This window comes from Hyperolius riggenbachi, chromosome 3 (genome assembly GCF_040937935.1).
Source record: "Hyperolius riggenbachi isolate aHypRig1 chromosome 3, aHypRig1.pri, whole genome shotgun sequence".
Taxonomy (NCBI): domain Eukaryota; kingdom Metazoa; phylum Chordata; class Amphibia; order Anura; family Hyperoliidae; genus Hyperolius; species Hyperolius riggenbachi.
This window is the reverse complement of record NC_090648.1, coordinates 77,861,828-77,876,589: the sequence shown is the minus strand read 5'-3', so window position 1 is coordinate 77,876,589 and position 14,762 is coordinate 77,861,828. Positions and strand designations below refer to the sequence as shown.

At 47.4% G+C, this 14,762-nt stretch overlaps 1 protein-coding gene and 2 non-coding genes across 6 annotated transcripts in view; all 3 read left to right on the top strand.

Annotated features, from left to right (window-relative positions):
• LOC137562758 (lysozyme C-1-like) overlaps nucleotides 1–14,762 on the top strand; it is a 115,475-nt gene that overhangs the window by 53,423 nt on the left and 47,290 nt on the right. The gene's annotated exons all lie outside the window — the stretch shown is intronic.
• Nucleotides 7,025–7,096, top strand: TRNAE-CUC (transfer RNA glutamic acid (anticodon CUC)). Its single transcript has one exon. It is a non-coding gene; the product is annotated as a tRNA-Glu (tRNA).
• TRNAE-CUC (transfer RNA glutamic acid (anticodon CUC)) lies at nucleotides 9,125–9,196 on the top strand. The gene has a single exon. It is a non-coding gene; the product is annotated as a tRNA-Glu (tRNA).

Here is a 14,762-nt window from a genome sequence, read left to right as displayed (position 1 = left end):
TGCAAAAGTTTGCTTTACAATCTGTGACTGCAATCATATCTGCACGTTTATGGTACGATTGCTGCATACATTGCTACTAAGACTGTTTAATATAAATTTAAGTAGTTCAGCAGTGTTTGTAAATTCCTATTTTACATTTGTGAATCCTTGTGTTCCAGCCCAGTGAGCAGCAATTATTTATGGCAGGGCTGTTTTTGGTAGCCACACCCATCTTCAGCTGAACTGTTTTTCCCAATTTCTAATTGAGAATCACTTCCAATTCCACCATGGCAGCTATCATACCTATTTAAGTGCTGGAGCTTGGTCACTAGTGCCGTTTAATTCCTAAGTGCCATTTATTACAAAGTGCTTCACAACTTACCAAAAATGTACCAAGAATTCACCCAGGAATTCAAACAGGATTCAACAGCCACAGGACTCTGCTGGAAATCACTACTCTGCATCCACAACTTCCTCCAATGCTATTGCTAAAAATGCCACTGCTGGATATATGTTGCACAGCCAAGTAGACTCTGCTTCTTTATTTACACAGGTTTGCTTGCACTAACTGCATACTCATATAAACTGTTTAGTGGTTGGAAACTTCCTGGTTATAATCAGAGACCATTACTATGTTTACTGCACTTTTTCTTATGTTCTGCCTGTCTGCAAACATCTACAAGTTGCATTGCAATATGCATCCTCCCAGTGTACCACACTCCATATTAATTTCATCTGCTCTGCTTTCCTCACCTTACTCAGCTTCTCATGAGCTGTTAGCTCTCCTGAAATCTCTCTCTCCCTCCAGCAGCTCAAAAAACTCACAAACATTTAAATCGCATTCACATTTGCTTACTCTGTCCCTCCTACTCTTACTTGCAGCTGGTGATATATCACCCAATCCTGGGCCACAGCCTGCTGCCCGACAAGCATCCCCTGCTGACCTGCTTCATACACTTCACAGCCCTCTGTCCACAAATAACCTCAACACCCATCCTCGCTCCAACCTTATTTCCATCCATCCCACCCACAAACACATACTCCCCCTACCCTGCGGTCTCTGGAATGCCAGATCCGTCCGCAGCAAACTTACAGCAGTCCACGACCTCTTCCTCTCCAAATCCCTCACCATCCTCGCACTCACTGAGACATGGTTCACCCCCTCTAACTCTGCCGCAGAGGCTGCCCTCTCCTACGGGGGGCTTCACCTCAGTCACACCCCCAGACCAGACAACAGGACCGGGGGAGGGGTGGGTCTGCTCCTCTCCCCATCCTGCACCTTCCGTGTCCTCACCCTACCTACCTCCCTACAATTCACATAATTCGAGACCCACACCATCCGCCTCTACCACCCCCTCCCTGCCATTGTTGCGGTCTTATACCGGGCTCCACCCCACAATTTCTCGATGACCTTGCCCCCTGGCTCCCTCACATCCTCTCCTCTGACCTCCCCACCATCATCCTTGGGGATTTTTATATTCCCATGGATGAAGCCCAGAACTCCGCTGTGACCCGGCTACTCACCATTGCCAACTCACTTGGACTAGTACAACACACCAACACCCCCACTCACACTGCAGGTCACACTCTCGACCTTATATTCACTAAATCCACTACCATTGCAGACCTTGACATCGCACCCTTTCCACCCTCAAACCATCACCTTCAACCTCCTCACGGAAGGCAACTCCAAACTACCCGCCCACCCACCTGGTCGATGGCAGCGAGACCTACACAAGCTCAACCCTAGCGCCCTTGCTGACCTCCTCCATGCCCTCTCCTCCACTCTCCCCACCCTAACCTGTCCTAATCTTGCTGCAGCTCAGTTTCGCCAAACTCTCTCATCAGCCCTAGAGAAAGCTGCTTCACCAATATTTCGCCGCAACCGACCCCTAACCCCCAGCCCTGGCGCACTACCCATACTCGCAACCTCCAAAGGAAAACAAGCGCCACTGAACGGAAATGGAGGAAAACTAGACTTAACCAGACTTAACCAGGATTTCCTACAGTACAAGACCAACCTGCTGCAGTTGCACACTGCCCTTGCTCATGCGAAGCAGGAATACTTTACCAAGCTCATCGGAGCACAAGCTTCCAACCCCCGGCGTCTTTTTGCCACTTTCAACTACCTGCTTAAAGCCACCCTCTGTTTCCTCCCTCTCTGCCACAGATTTAGCCACCCACTTCACCTCCTACCCCCTCCCAACCAGCTCCTCCTCCACCCTATCCTTCCCTCACATCCTTCACTCCTACTACCACCGAGGAAGTCATCCACCTACTGCACACTTCCCATACCACTACTTCCCCCCTTGACCCCATCCCTTCTGATTTACTCCAGCCTCACTTCACGAAATTAGCTCCAGTCCTCACTACCCTGTTCAACCTCTCCCTATCAACAGACACCTTCCCCTCAGACTTCAAGCAGGCCACTGTACTACCCCTGCTCAAGAAACCCTCCCTCGACCCCTCACTACCCTCCAACTACCGTCCTATCTCCCTCCTCCCCTTTGCCTCAAAACTCCTTGAGCGTCTGGTTCACAAACGCCTGGCCCAGTTCTTCAATGCCAACTCACTGCTAGACCCACTGCAATCTGAATTTCGGCCTGCCCACTCAACCGAAACTGCTCTCACCAAAGTGGTCAATGACCTTGCCTTAGCTAAAGCTGAAGGTAAATAATACATTCTCCTCCTCCTTGATCTTTCAGCAGCGTTTGACACAGTAGATCATCCCCTACTCCTCCAGTCCATGGGCATTCACGATCTTTCCCTGTCCTGGCTTTCATGCTACCTCTCCAACCGCTCCTTCACGACCGCCTTCAATGAGTCCTCGTCCACCCCCAACCACCTCTCGGTGGGAGTTCCCCAAGGTTCAGTCCTTGGCCCCCTACTGTTCACCCTATACACATCCTCCATTGGCAAGGTTATCTCCTCCACGGGTTTTAACTATCATCTGTATGCAGATGACACCCAGATCTACCTCCACACCCCTGACATATCCACCACTACCATGGACAAGGTCTCCCCCTGTCTATCAGCCATCTCCTACTGGATGTCCGCTAGGTTCCTGAAACTAAACCTAGACAAAACAGAATTTATGATCTTCCCACCCCGGACATCCATAAACCTCCCAGATGTGCATGTCACTGTTAACCACACTACCATTCACCCTACCTCTCAAGCCTGGGTGTCACCCTGGACTCCGCACTCTCCTTCACTTCCCACATCCAAAACCTCACAAAGTCCTGCAACTTCCACCTTCGTAACATCTGTAAGATTCACCCTTTCCTGACCTCTGCCACCACCAAGCTCCTCATCCATGCCCTCATAATTTCCCGCCTTGATTACTGCAATGCCCTGCTGTCTGGTCTCCCTATGACCCGAACAGCACCACTGTGTGAGAGACCGTGGAAAAGCCGCCGCGTGTGCTGACAGCAAAGCGGCTAATTCTGCGTCCAGCGCGGCGGTTTGCACGCAGAGGCATGCGTCTGGTACTGGGAGTGAACGCGGAAAAGCCGCCGCATGTACTGATAGCGGGGCGGCTACTTCCGCTGACCTCAGAGCTAGTGGCTATTGGTCTATCACTTAGGGGTGGCGCCAGAGAGCGCTACTCTATATATAGTGACGGCTGGACAGTCACAAGTTGTCTGCCGTTGCGAACACTACGTGGAAGCACTCAGACCTTAGTCAGATCCAACAGTGTGTTTGAACCAGGAGGACCTGGGAATTCACACTGAGCCAGATTACTACTGTATTATTATTGTGTTATACTTCAGACTAGTTCCAGGGTGTAGAGACCACGGACCTCACACCCAAGACTAGGGAACTTGTGTTATCATTGTGTTATACTTCAGACTAGTTCCAGGGTGTAGAGACCACGGACCTCACACCCAAGACTAGGGAACTTGTGTTATCATTCTGTTATACTTCAGACTAGTTCCAGGGTGTTGAGACCACGGACCTCACCCCCAAGATTAGGGAACTTGTGTTATCATTCTGTTATCCATCAGACTAGTTCCAGTGTGTAGAGACCACGGACCTCACACCCAAGACTAGGCATTGTTTGATATCTGTTATGACCTATTACTTTCCTGACTATCCTTCCGCTCGCTGATTCGGTACCTCGCATATCTCATTATCTGTTGCCAACCCTGCCTGTCTTGGATACCGAACCTGCCTTCTATCTTTGTACTTTTTTTGTCCGTGTGTTGCCGACCCGGCTTTCCCGACCTCGAGAGCTATCTCTCCTCTTTAGGAGATAGTCTCCAGATCAGTTAGTGACATCCACCTTAAGGTGTCACTCACTCTCTGGCCCTTCCTACTTCAGCCTGAGACTCCACCCCTTGGAAGATCTCAGGCTGCTGAAGGGTTCTCGTGCTTCTCTAAAGAGCAGTATTGTCCATACTGCCAAGGACCACCTGCTCATCAGGTGGATTACTCAAAGTAAATACTGTTGCACTAAACACCCACGTTATATCCAGGTGTCCAGAGGTTAGTACTATATCTGTATTATTGGTGATTCTGCAGATCATCAATAATCAGGTATATATCTGTATTCTTGGTGATACTGCAGATCACCAATGATCAGATTCTCTCTGGGTGCTGACACCGATCGTTACACACTGCAGTCCATCATGAACGCGGCAGCCAGAATTATCCACTGCTCCCATCACTCCACCACGACGGATCCCCTCCTTGAATCCCTCCACTGGCTTCCTATCCAGTCCAGAATCAGATTCAAGATACTGTGTCTGACCTACAAATCTGTCCACAAAACCTGTCCAACCTACATTTCCGATCTTACTCAGAGGTACACACCTAGCCGCTCACTCCGCTCTTCCAATGAACTTCGCCTAACCGCCTCCCGCATCTCCCAGTCCCATGCCCGCCTCAAGGACTTCTCAAGACCTGCTCCAACACTATGGAACTCCCTACCTCCACCCATTAGGGCAGCCCCCTCCTTCAACATCTTCAAGAAAGCCCTCAAAACTCACCTTCACTCTGGCTTACTACCCCTCACGAGTGCTCTAAACCCACAGCTGACCTCTGGTCCCCTACCTTCCGTGTCCTTACCTCTCCCTCTAGATTGTAAGCCTTTGGGCAGGGTCCTCCTGATCATCATCTTTTGTGTCCTACCTGATCATGCACCTCCATTACTGTGAACCCATGCTATGCATCTGAGTGAACCTAACTTGCCTAATCTCTATGCTCCCCTCCAGTGACTAAGCATTACCTTGTACTCATACTGTGCTGCACGATCTGGTCTTTCTTGTATTCAGGTATTGTCATTTTGCTGTATGTCACCCCTAAATATTGTATGTATCCCTATTTATTTTCCAGCGCTGCGTAATATGTTGGCGCTTTATAAATACAATAAATAAATAAATAAATCTCTCTCTGATCGAATCTGATCAGAGAGGGATCGTATGGCTGCCTTTACTGAAAACAGATTGTGAATCGATTTCAGCATGAAATCGATCACAATCTGTGGTGGTGCTGCCGCCGCCCCCCAGGCCCCCGCATACATTACCTGATCCGGCTGGCACGAGTTCCCCGGTCTCCGCTGTCTTCTTCTCTGCTCTGGGCTCCAGCTTCACTGTACTTCTTGTGCTCTACTGTTTAAACTTCCTGCCGGGACAGGAGGAAGTGAAGCCTGCCGGACTGGGAGCCCAGCGCGGAGAAGAAGCATCAGTGACAGCGGGGACTTGCGCCGGCCGGATGAGGTAATGTATTGCTGCTAGCGTCGGTCCTCAGGCATTCGAACGCTGCTATCGACGCACTCCCGACCCACTGCCGATCGAGCGTAATCTTCCGCACGGACAGCAACGACGGGAACGATCGATTTTGGATGTAAACCAATTGTTCGGTCAGCGTTTGCGCAACACTTTCACGGCCGATTCGATCACAGTGATCAAATCGGTTGTATATCGGTGGGAGAATCGGTAAGTGTATGGGCCCCTTAACCTCCTTGCCGGTTATCCCGAGCTGAACTCAGGGTAACCTGCGCAGGAGGATTGCTCAGGCCTTGCTGGGTCTATTTTTAAAAAAAAAAAAAAATTAATTGCACGCAGCTAGCACTTTGCTAGCTGCGTGCATAACTTGATCGGCGCCGCTCACCGCCGATTTGCCGCTACCCGTTGCGCCGCCCCCCCCCCCCCCCCCCCGACCCATTGCGTAGCCTGGCCAAACAGTGCCAGGCAGCGCTGAGGGGTGGATCGGGACTCCCTGTGACGTCGGTGACGTCATCCCGCCCCGTCGCCATGACGACGGGGGAAGCCATGCAGGAAATTCCGTTCTGAACAGGATTTCCTGCTTGCGCAGATCGCCGAAGGCGATCGGAGTGGGTGGGGGGATGCCGCTGCTCAGCGGCTATCATGTAGCTAGCGCTAGGCTAGCTACATGAATTAAAAAAGTGGTGCGCTGCCTCCTTGCCGCAATAATTGGAACGGCAAGGGGGTTAAGAGTGATTTTTAACTTTTGGATTGCCTGGTTAGCATCCTTATTACTTTTTTACCAGATAAAAATAATTGATTTTATGCCCGACAGTTACACTTTAAGGCTACAAAAACACCACCAGGTACCTTGCTTCTCGTTACTTTGTATAGGAAATAAGCCAGGATGTCCAGCAATCAACTGGGTGAACTAGCCTAAAGCCTGTAAGAAAAAAAAAAACAATTTAACTTACCTGGGGCTTCTTCCGGCCCCCTGCAATCATCCCCGTCCTACTGTGACCCTTTACTAAGCAGCAGCGACACTCTCAAAGCTGTCTGGTTGCAGCCACTCAATGGTTTTTGTGCATACGCAGCTCCAAGCCATGTGTTCTGCACACTGATTGCGCTCCCGCCGACAGGCGTGTGGCCGGCTAGCTTTAACGGTGTCACCAATGCTCAGAAGGACAGCGCGGGCGCACAAGATGACTGCATAGGCCTGCAAAAAGCCCCAGGTAAGTTAAATTGCTTCTAATTTTTTTCACAAGCTTGGGCTAGTTCACCTGGGCGATTGCTGGACGTCCTCGCTGATTTCCTATGCAAATAAAGAAAAAGCAAGGTCCCTGGTGGTCTAGTGGTTAGGCTTCGGCGCTCTCACCGCCGCGGCCCGGGTTCGATTCCCGGTCAGGGAATGTCAGTTTTGTTTTCCCCATGTTTTCCTCTTCACAGACAGTACTAGATCTTTTTCAATTACAAAACCTAATTTATCAAATTCAGTGCTGAGCACTGGCTTTTTGCTGATTTCCTGTACAAAGTCAAATTATATTGTAACGGTACATGCACAATGACACAGTTCAGTGTAACGGAATCCCTTGCCATAATTTGTTGCTTTAACAAAAATGCAGTGTGCAGGGGAGCGTCGAGGGGAGGAAAAAAGAACAGCATGCAAAATGCTTGCGTTTGCGTTTTCGTTTTTGTTTTTAGGTATGAATGAGGCCTTAGAATAGAGTACAGAGAGGGAATAAGAAGAGAGAGTAAAAAAAAAAGAAAGAAAAAATGTAACTTCGGCAATATTCTGAGGCAAAAAAACACAGGCAACCATAACAAATGTATGAAGTTTTTACTCATGGCTAACACGGTACAACACTCTACTGCTTCTAATATAACAAATGTATGTGAGAAAGGATGCTATTTTTAGAGGGGAAGGGGGCTCTGACTTGGGGGAAAGGGGGGGGGGGGGGTGCAAGTTCAGTGTTTGCCATAGGTGCTCTAGATACGCCCCTGATATCACTGCATGTAAATTTTCCTTCCTACACAGAAGAGCATGGAGCAGCAAGTACATAGGATAGAGGAACTGTAATGGGAGCACTGAAACAGATCATCATAAGAAAGGCACAAAAATAATGGGAATTGTTACAATAATAACAAAGAAAAGATTTTACAGAACCTCGTTTTCCATGCATCCAAGACTTTTTAGCCTTTTGTGGGAAAATACTTATTTTCCAGAGGTTCCATTCCCATAATATCACTATGCATGACGGTTTGCCCTGCGGGGGTCTTTTAAAGTGATCCTTAAGTCTATAAAAAAATTGGGGGCTTCCCTCAGCCCCCTGCAGCCGATCTGTGCCCTCGCAGCCCCGCTCAGATGCTCCTGCACCCGCCGGCGAACACTTCCGGTACGGCCGTCACCGGCCGACAGGCATTGGAACGTGAGTGATTCTCCGCGTTCCCAGCCATAATATCTCCCCCTATGCTGCTATTGCGGCCAGGAGGAGGAGGCCGCAATAGCAGCATAGGGGGCGATATTATGGCTGGGAACGCGGAGAATCACTCGCGTTCCCATGCCTGTCAACCGGTGACGGACAAACCGGAAGTGTTCGCCAGTGGGTGCAGGAGCATCGGAGCGGGGCTGTGAGGGCACAGATCGGCTGCAGGGGGCTGAGGGAAGCCCCAGGTGAGTAAATCTCATTTTTTTGTATAGACCTAAGGATCACTTTTATGAAACCTGAAAGCCTTCTCATGATTAGAGGACCCTGCAGATGTCTGCCCCTTCCAAATAAAATTAATAATTTTGGACCTCATACTTATCTTTAAAAAGATCTTCGTTAAAAAAATGTATTTAAAGGGAAGGTCCGGGGGGGGGAAAAAAGAAATCCACTCACCGCGGGCTTCCTCCAGCCCCTGGCAACCAACCTGTGCCCTCGCCGCAGCTCTGTTGGCTTCTGGTCCCCTCCGGTGCAGAGGCTGACTTCCCCAGGTCAGCATCTTCCTGCATCCTCCTGCGTTCCACTGTGCGGCTCACTGAGTTGCACTGACGTCATCCGGGCTGTTCTGCACAGGCGCAGAACTACTGAAATTCCAGAAGTGAACCAGGGGCAGGGCCGGAGCATCGGTGAGTGGCTGCGCGGGCACAGGATGTCTGCGGGGGACCATTAGGAGCCCTGGGTAAGTTCAACTAATTTTCCCCTGACCACCCTACAGTATTCTTTTAACCTGAAATTGGTCGAATCTGCGATTGGGCATCCTTTTGGTGGCACTGGTGTTCATCCGATTCCATAAAAATTAACGAATCGGATGGTCGATCGCCCGCCAAACTGGTTAGATGCATTGCCACCTTTACTTTCACCTCCTCCAAGGCCTCAAGCTACAGAGAAGTCCCTGTCCATCCACAACACTGGGAACAACACTGCAAATTCCTATACAAAGGGAGGCATTCAAGGTCCCTGGTGGTCTAGTGGTTAGGATTCGGCGCTCTCACCGCCGCGGCCCGGGTTCGATTCCCGGTCAGGGAACATCAATTTTGTTTTTCCTATGGTTTCCACCTCACATACAGTATTAGATCGTTCTCAAATACTAAAGCCAATTTATCAAATTCAGTACTAAGAAAACTCAGACAAGAGATGCATCCAATGCCAAGATTAACCAGCAGCCAGTTTTTTTCCCTTTTGCTTCACTTTTGCTCTAAGTTTTCTGCAATTGTTTAGAGAAACCAGGCCTTGTGTTTCTGTTTCAATGAAAAATATTGTATCAAAAAGTTGAACAGAACTTTTCTTCAGATAGAAATTCAATAAAAGCCTGATCAGGTACAGTAAAAATAAAAATCAGTGTTACTGCATCCTGTTTGGCAAGTCCAGATAGGTCTTAAAACACTGAACATTTTACATGCTTTACTGCATGCTCTAATCTTAGTGAATTGACATTTAGGCCTTGTTCACATTATAAATCACTAGCACTATGCAAGCGCTGAGCGATTTATAAGGTTGTTTTTGAAGAGCTTTTACAAGTACTTTCTGAGGGATTTTCGCTTAGAAAAGCTCTTTCCCTGGTACATCAATGGCAGCATACAATTGGGTTGACTCCTCCCCTCTCAACCCTGATAGGACACCATATCTATATAGGTTTTTGCTTCAGAGGCTATAGCCATTCTTTTTTCTGTCCTCTCTCGGACCTATATCTATCATTAATTTAATCCTATTTATTATTTTTACTGCGTTATTTCACACAGGTTTTACCCCTTTTCCTGTGTAAGTTCCCCTGGTGGCATCTAAATGAGCCTGAAGGAGGAAGGCCATACTTGGTATGTAGAGATTATGCATTTAAATAATGCTATCTGTGTACTGGCATACTTAGCCTTATCATTTGAGCGTGGTACTGTAATCTTGGAAAGGACGTCCTGTTTTCTCTGCACAGTATGCATTAAGTTTTATTGTCTTTGGGTGTCTCCGTTTTCCTATGCTACATCCTTTGTGTGGTCCTATTGTCTTGTTATTACCTTAGCCGGCCTCTCGTCCTCACCGCCGGGTGGACGCCATGACACTTCCGGGTTCTGCTTCCTCACCCGGAAGTACGTCAGGTGCTTGCCGCTCGTCCATTGGCCGCGAGGTACTGGCGGAGATGGATGGCGGCCATCTTTGATGCTGGCAAACAGCGTCATATGAGTGGCCGAGTTCCTATTGGTCGCCTTTGCTATTTAAAGCGACCAGTAGCGCTACAGCGTGCTCGGAAGCAGTGAGGGTATGCTGGGGAGCTAGACGCTGATTGCTGGAGCGGCTGTGGTGCACTTCTTTCTGCTGTTTATAGTAAGTTGATGCTAGGATGCTTCTTACTGTAATGAATATAGCTAATAGAGCAGTCGGCAATACTTTGTTTTCTCTTTCCTGTCGTTTCTCTCTTTCAGAGTGTGCACTGTGCTGGACGATTCCTAGAAATGCCGGGTTCTAAAAATGTACAAGGATCTAGTAGGTAAAAAAAAAAAAAGGAGGGGTATTAAGATACCCTTTAATACGGTTCCTTAAAGAGACTCCGTAACAAAAATTACATCCTGTTTTTTATCATCCTACAAGTTCCAAAAGCTATTCTAATGTGTTCTGGCTTACTGCAGCACGTTCTACTATCACCGTCTCTGTAATAAATCAACTTATCTCTCTCTTGTCAGACTTGTCAGGCCTGTGTCTGGAAGGCTGCCAAGTTCTTCAGTGTTGTGGTTCTGTGATGCATCTCCCCCATCCAGGCCTCTCTCTGCACACTGCCTGTGTATTATTTAGATTAGAGCAGCTTCTCTCTTCTCTCTTATCTTTTACAAGCTGGATAAATCCTCCTCTGAGCTGGCTGGGCTTTCACATACAGAGGAATTACATACAGGCAGAGCTGTCTGCACTCTGCAGGAAGAAACAGCCTGACACTTCAGTGGAAGATAGCTGCAGGGGGAAAGAAACACACAAATGATCTCTTGAGATTCAAAAGGAAGGCTGTATACAGCCTGCTTGTGTATGGATGTATTTTCTATGTGTGGACATACTGTACATCAATCTACTTCCTGTTTTGGTGGCCATTTTGTTTGTTTATAAACAAACTTTTTAAAACTGTTTTTAACCACTTTTAATGCGGCGAGGAGCGGCAAAATTGTGACAGAGGGTAATAGGAGATGTCCCCTAACACACTGGTATGTTTACTTTTGTGCGATTTTAACAATACAGATTCTCTTTAAATAGGAATCTTCTATTTATACGTGCCATTCTGTTTTAGTTCTTACAGATCTCGGCAAGACAGATCAAGATCTAGAAGTTATTCACGCTCCAACACGCCATACACTTCAACACGATATGACAGACTGTCATCCGCAAGACATGATCCTCCAAGGCATCGGAGTAGATCTCGATCACCGCCCAGACAGCAGACAAAAGTCTCTCAACCACGTCCGGCGGAAACAGTTTCACAGCCTAAGCAGCTGGAGACGGGGCAAGAACAATCATCAGCCCAGTCGTCGGACTTGTCACAAGACTTATTATCTATTATAAGACAAACGATAAGAGATGAGCTGGCAGCACATACAGCGCCTGCGACACCAATTGAGCAGACTACATTAACAGCATCAGTGCCAGACCTTGACACAGAGGATGCTCACAGAGATTCACAAGAGGAATATGAACATGACGAAGAGGAAGAGGTGTCGTCAAATTTTCAATTTGCTCTAGTAGAGCCTTTAATAGCAGCAGTAAAGTCCGCCATTGAATGGGTAGAACTGCCGGAAGATGCTAAAACTGTGGCAAAGTACTATCCACAATTGAGAAGGAAGGAAGTGTCATTTCCCTTAATGGTGGAAATTAAAGAAATGATCTTGGAGGAATGGGAACATCCCGATAAGAAGCCGTCACTCCAAAATCGTTACTCAAAATTATACCCGGTGTTGGATAAGGAGGCTTCATTTTTATCTACTTGTCCAGTGGTGGACGCTCCCGTATCCAATCTAGTCAGGCCCTTAACGCTTCCTATGGAAGACTCGGTTACTTTTAGAGATGGTCTTGATAAAAGAATAGACAACGATCTCAAAAAGGTTTACTTCTCTGCCACTGGATCCTGTAAATCCGGAATAGCCTTAACCTCGGTAGCAAAGGCCGTTAAAATCTGGGCGAAGAATATTGCAGATATTGTTCATGCAGATGGAAACAAGGAAGAGATTCTTAATGCGGTTCAAGACATTAAAATAGCTTCGGACTTCATTGCAGAAGTAGCAGTAGACGCGGTGAGGGCGTCATCAAGAACAATTCTCTATTCAGTAATGGCAAGAAGAGCCCTCTGGCTTAAATCGTGGTCAGCAGATCCCAATTCAAAGCAGATGTGGTGCAAGATACCATTTGATGGGAAACACCTGTTTGGGCCTAAATTGGAGGAAGCGGTAAAGAAGGTTACGGGAGGAAAGTCTGCCTCAATACCTCAAGACAGAAGGCTTAGAAAGCAAAGATTTGTGCAAAGACCACAATATCAGCAAAGATTTAAAGAAATGAAGACCTATAGACCAGGGAAAGAGTTCCGTAGGAACTGGAGAGTTAACCAACCGAATACATCAAAGGCTGGCAAGCAATCTACCTCTATTCCTCATACTACCAATAAGCCCTTTTGACAATTTCCCTACCCAGCTCTCTCGAGTTGGGGGACGCCTAGCTTCCCACATTCAGAATTGGAAGAAGATAGTGGACGACCCATGGGTAATCTCAACAATCTTATACGGTCACACATGGACATTCAGGAAGGTTCCTCAGGATATATTTATTCCCACAAGACTACCAGCGACAAAAGAAAAAAGACAATCCCTTCTTCTTTTTCGAGAAGAGTTACTGGAACAAAGAGTAGTGCAGGAAGTGCCACAAGAACAAAGATGTATGGGAGTATACTCACCAATTTTTTTGGTACCAAAAAAGTCTGGGGGTTGGAGGCCAGTCATAGACCTACGGCATCTAAATCAAACAATACAGTTGGAAAAATTCAAAATGGAATCTCTACAAACAATCATTCCGGTAGTACACCCTCAAGACTTCATGAGCTCAATAGACCTTCGCGATGCCTACTTCCATGTGCCAATCCATCACAACTTTCAACAATATTTAAGATTCACAATAGCGGACTCTCATCTACAGTTCACAGCACTGCCCTTCGGGCTGTCAACATCTCCGCGAACCTTTTCCAAAGTGCTACAAGCGGTAATAGCTCACTTAAGAGAAAGAGGGATCATAATCTACAATTATCTCGACGATCTCCTGTTGTTGGCACATTCACCACAACTGTTGAAAGACCATTGTTCAACAGTTCTGCAAGTCCTAACGGAATGCGGGTGGTTAATAAACCAAGAGAAGAGTCACTTGTCTCCTTCAACTTCCCTCGTTTATCTAGGAGCCCTGTTCAACACAGAGCGCGGCACAGTGTCACTACCCCAAGCCAAGATGGAAGCTCTAATTCAGAGGGTAAAAGAATATCAAAGTCTAAGAGCCATGACGGCAAGGCAATGCCTGCACTTGATAGGACTTCTAACATCTACAGTAGCCCTGATAAGATGGAGTCGCTGGCACATGCGCCCTTTACAAATGGGTTTCCTGCTTCAATGGAAGAAACAGGATTATCAACAGACAATTTTGATGACGCCACACATGAGGAATTCCTTGAGGTGGTGGCAAAGCAAGGCCAACTTAATGAACTGTACTTCATTGGCACAGATACAGTGGATAGTTATAACAACAGATGCCAGCCAGTCGGGTTGGGGAGCAACCTGCGAAGGTGTCGCAGTACAGGGGACTTGGTCTCAAAAGATTCCAACAGTCTCGAATGTGATCGAACTAAAAGCTGTTTTTCATGCTTTGAAAGCGTTCAAGGAAAAGATCTACAAGAAATCAGTGTGCATACAGTCAGACAACAAAACGGTGGTGGCGTACTTACAGAAACAAGGTGGTACCAGGAGCCTGACACTATTAAGAATTGTTTCCCCTCTGATGATGTGGGCCGAACTCAATCTGAGAGATCTCAAGGCTTATTACATACCGGGCAAACAGAACTCCTTGGCAGATTATCTATCACGGACGAGTCTGAACAACCTGGAATGGTCACTGAGTACGAAGGTGTTCCAGACATTAGTGCAAGAGTGGGGTCTCCCCCTAATAGACCTTTTTGCAACCAACCTCAACAACAAGTTGGAAACATTCTATTCCAGATTCCACTGCAAACACTCAGCCGGAGTGGATGCGCTTGTAATGCCATGGCCGAAGTTTGTCTATGCCTTCCCACCGACGCCGTTGATAACCAGATTCCTGTTGAGATTGAGAACGGAGAAAGTTACGGCCATTGCGATCCTACCATACTGGCCCAGACGGCCTTGGTTTCCTCTAATATTACAGATGTCGACAACAGCTCCAATCAAGTTACCACTGAACGAGGATCTACTATCGCAAGGGATGATATTACATCACAATCCGACAACACTACATTTAATGGCATGGAAGCTGAAAGGCGGAATCTATCAAGACTAGGTTGTACAGATGACGTTATCCGTACCCTTCAAAGCTCAAGAAAACAAACTACAAATTCAACTTA